Source organism: Elephantulus edwardii, unplaced genomic scaffold, assembly GCF_000299155.1.
Source record: "Elephantulus edwardii isolate Elephantulus edwardi_28Jun2011 unplaced genomic scaffold, EleEdw1.0 scaffold00059, whole genome shotgun sequence".
In the NCBI taxonomy this organism is placed as follows: Eukaryota; Metazoa; Chordata; class Mammalia; order Macroscelidea; family Macroscelididae; genus Elephantulus; species Elephantulus edwardii.
The window spans coordinates 11,158,166-11,163,029 of NW_006399809.1; the positions used below are offsets into that span (position 1 = coordinate 11,158,166).

At 40.5% G+C, this 4,864-nt stretch overlaps 1 pseudogene; it reads left to right on the top strand.

Moving 5' to 3' along the window:
- The first annotated feature begins 4,210 nt into the window (after nt 1-4,210).
- The window catches only part of LOC102845428, a 3,623-nt pseudogene continuing 2,969 nt past the window's right edge, over nt 4,211-4,864 (top strand).

Below are 4,864 nucleotides of genomic sequence, written 5' to 3' on the forward strand. Positions count from 1 at the left end.
TAACTCTACTTGCAAGTTTTTGAGAAAGCATCACGACATATTCCATGGTGGTTGCACCACTATAATGAGCTTTTTATGGTGCATTGGCATCACTGCTTAATAAGGTAGGAAGATATGATCAGATTGCTGTTATTGGTTACCATAAAGCTAGTCTTAAATTCAAAGTAACCCTGAGCCATCCCTGTGCATCATGGAGCAGATCATTATGTTCCATAAGGCTTTCATGGGTGGGTTTTCAAAAGTCAATCACTGGGTCCTAGTATAGAATCTCTACTGTGATCTGGTCTGCATTGTGGTCACACACAAGCCTTTGCTGACAATGGTTACTTGAGGTGTACTGGCTGGAAGCTGAAACCAGGGGATCGAACCCAGGTCTCTTACATGGAAGACAAGAATTTTTATACCAGCAATTAAGTACAGACACAATTTTTTGTACATAATTTCATGGAAATCTTATGTTATTGTTGAGTCGAGTACCATAGAGTCAAAACCGACCCAGAGCTGACCCTGCACATTTTCAGAGGTGGTAATTGCACTGGAGGAGATTACTCATCTTCCTCCTGAGGAGCAGCTGATGGATCCCAACCTCATGCCTATGGGATTACAGTGCAGCTTCTTGCCACTAGGCCACCAGAGCTCCCTTTTTAAGCTCATTAAAACCCCCAAATTAGAATTTTGTTTTACAGATAAGAAAGCTGGGAGCTGGAACAATGAAATTATTTCCTCAATATCTTCTAACTGGAAGCTTATGTGATAGGAAAGATTTCAGAATCTGCTTACTGTAATTTAAAAAATTTAACTAGTAAGTTCTTTCTGGGAAGTTGTTTACAATAGGCAAATATTTGCTTATCTTTTAAAAAAATTATTAGCTTTTTGAAATATTCTTGTTCATTGACAATTGTTTCCTACAAACAAAATCCATGGGCTCCAATTCCTCTTCTAATGAAATGGGTAGGTTTGGTCATTCATCACTCTTTCACTTAGTTATTCATGAAATGCTTACTGAGGACCTACTTTTTGTCTCACATTTTGGTAATGTTGGATGTACACTGGTAAGCAAAGTAGAGAGGGCTGTTAATAGATTTTTAGCTTGTAGTGATTGACAGATGTGTGTTTTCCCCCCAATTCTGGGCCTCTAGCCTCTTATGGTTATTAAGTATTTTAAAAATGTAACTAGTCTGAATTAAGATATACTATCAAGAATGGGAAAAGGATTTAATTTGCCAATGATTTCATCTTGCTTGGGTCAACGATTAATACCCTGGTACAAGCAGATCAGGAGATCAAGAGACATATTGCAATGGGAAAATCTGTTGTTGGGACCTCTTCAAAATAATGAAAAGCAATTATGTCAGATTGAAGACTAAGGTGCATCCAATTCAGGCCATGGTGTTTCAAATCACTTGCTATGCATCTGATAACTGGATTATGAATGAATAAGGACAATAGTGGATGAACTGATGCCTTTGAATGGTGGTGTTGGAGAAGAGCACTGAATGGATTGGCAAAAGAACAAACAGGTATGTCTTGGGAAAAGTGCAGCCAGAGTGCTCCTTGGAGGTCAAGATGGCAAAATGTTGCCTCTCTTACTTTGAACATGTTGCTAGGAGATGCTACTCCTTAGAAAGAAACATCATGCTAGGAAATGTCAGCAAAAGGAGAAGAAGAGTCTCAACAAGATGAATTGACACAGTGACTGTGAGAATGGGCTCAATTGTGTCAGAGATGAAGAGGGTGGCACAGGATAGGACAGGGTTCAGATCTGTTCATAGAGTCACTACGGGTCGTACTTGACTCAATGGCACCTAACAACAATTTGTGAACATCATATAAATATATGCACAATAGAATACAGGATTTATTTATTTATTATTTTTAAAATATTGCGATAAATATATAACAACATCATTTGTTGGTTTCTGATTTTTTGTTTGTGGCTACCGTTGTAGTTGTTATGTGTCGTCGAGTTGCTTGCGACTCATAGCAACCCTATGTACAACAGCCCTAAACCCTGTTCTATCCTGTGACAATCGCACTGCCTCCGACACACCCATCCCAATTACCCCAGTCACTGAATCAATCCACCTCATAGAAGGTCTTCCCCTCCTGGGCTTCCCCTTCCAAGCCTGATGTCCCTCTCCAAAGACCAGTCCCTCCTTACAACATGTCCAAAGTGTGTCAGATGAAGCCCCAGAATCCTTGCCTCCAAGAAGCCACCCGGTTTAACCCTCTCTAGGATGAATCTGTTTGTTTTCTTGGCAGTCCATGATACATTCAATACTCTTCTCCAGCACCACAGCTCAAAAGCATCAACTCTCCTTCTATCCTCCCAAGCCATTGTCCAACTCTCTGATGCATAACAAGTGATTGCAAAGACTGTATCAGATGCACCTTAGTCTCCAGAGAGACACCACTATTCTTGAGTACTTTGGAGAGGTCCCTAACAGCAGACTTTCCCATGGCAATACACCTTTTAATGTCCTGGCTGCTGTTGCCAAGAGTGTTGACTGTGGCGCCAAGAAGACTAAAGTTGTTAATAATCTCAATCTTTTCACCATCCATCCTGATGCTGCCAATTGGTCCAATGGTGAGAATCTTTGTCTTCTTGACATTGAGCCTTAGTCCATACTGAAGGTCGCAGTCCTTGACCCTCTGCAGCAAACGTTTCAGGTCCTCCTCAGTGGCTACTAGAAAATGTAAAATTTCAAATGTGGCCTTTATTTTTATTGGCTGGTACTGGTCTTTCTCAAATAAATTCAAGGTTTCTTAAATGTCCACAAATCTATTCTAGATCCAGGGCAGGACTAATAAAAAAACATTTCTAGCATGTTCCTAACTGATGCTGATGCTGTTGGCACACACAGTATACTGACTAGCAAAGATCTAAATGGCTCAGGATCTCAGATATAAAATTGTATGAACCTATATGTAGAGAAAGAGAACTCTGGTGTGGTAAGGAGTTGTACTGTCAATCCAAAGGCTTTTGATTCAAATCCACTGGCTGCTCCATGGGAAAAATATGGGCAAACAGCTTAGGTACAATTTAGTGCTTCTGAAAACCCACTTTAAGAGTCAGCTATGAGTTGCTTCTGACTCATCAGTACAGAGTAACAACAATATTTACAGAGAATATGTAAACAATTGCAATAACTTTCCTAGGATAAAACAACCTGTTCATTAAGAAATCATGTTAGATAAAAACTGAGAAATTCTTGGCCCCGTATTAAATATTTTCACTGTAAAACATAAGTTGAGTGAACTTGGGTGTTTGGGGTTTAAGAATAGTTTGCTAGCTATATCAGCCAAGGCCCAGTTGGTAAGTAGAGGCCATACAGTTTAAACAAGGAACATCTAAAACAAAGATTCCTCAAGTATGATCTACTACGCTGGAGATGAGAAGGTGAGAAAAAATGGGGTCGATTTCATAGTTCAAAAGGCCATTTCAAGATCCATCTTGAAATACAATATTATGAGCAACAGAATAATATCCATATGCACACAGGGAAGACCTGTTAATACTGTTGTTCAAGTGTATGTACCAACAATCAGAGCCAAAGAGGAGAAAATAGATTATTTCTGCTAACTTTTGCAGTCAGAAATTGATTGAACATGCAACCAAGGTGCATTAATAGCAATGGGTGACTGGAATGCAGAAGTTGGGAACCAAGAAGAAGGATCATGTCAGAAAACATGGTGACAGAAAATGAGGCTGGAGATAGAATTATAGAATTCTGTACAATCAATTCATTCATTACAAATACTTTTTATAAGAATCATAAACACAGGCTATATACATGGATTTCACTTGATCGGATGCACAGGAATCAGATTACATCTGTGGAAGAATCACTGGAGAAGTTCAATATCTGCCATAAAACCAAGGCCAGGTGCTGATTGCAGAACTATCAACTACTATATCCAAGTTCAAATTAAAGCTGAAGAAGCTCAAATCAAATCCACAGGAATCAAAATTTCATTTTGCATCTATCCTCCCTGAATTTAAAAACCAACTCAGGAACAGTTTTGAGGCCTTGAACACTAATGAACAAAGACCAGATGAGCTGTGGGTAGATGTCAAGAATATCATTCATGGAACTTTCCAGAACGCTCGGTGAGAGGCTGGGGAGCGGCTGCTGCCCAAACTGCGCACAGTGACGCGCTCCTTCCCGCTCCCCCACACCAGCCTCGGCCAGCTCAACGGCTATAGAAAATGGTGAAGGAAACCACTTACTATGAGGTTTTGGGGGTCAAACCCAATGCCACCCAGGAAGAGTTGAAAAAAGCTTATAGGAAACTGGCCTTGAAGTACCACCCTGATAAGAATCCAAATGAAGGGGAGAAGTTTAAACAGATTTCCCAAGCTTATGAAGTACTTTCTGATGCAAAGAAAAGAGAATTATATAATAAAGGAGAAGAACAGGCCATCAAGGAGGGTGGAGCAGGTGGTGGTTTTGGCTCACCCACGGACATCTTTGATATGGTTTTTGGAGGTGGTGGAAGAATGCAGAGAGAAAGGAGAGGAAAAAATGTTGTCCATCAACTCTCAGTAACATTAGAAGATTTATATAATGGAGCAACAAGAAAACTGGCTCTGCAGAAGAATGTGATTTGTGACAAATGTGAAGGCCGAGGAGGTAAGAAAGGAGCAGTATAATGCTGTCCTAATTGCCGAGGTACTGGAATGCAAATAAGAATGCATCAGATTGGACCTGGAATGGTTCTGCAAATTCAGTCTGTGTGCATGGAGTGCCAGGGCCCTGGAGAATGGATCAGCCCTAAAGACAGATGTAAAAGCTGCAATGGGGAGATCCAAGATGGCGGCAGAGGCAGAGACAGCGTGGTGAGCTGCAGGAGCAGCGAACCA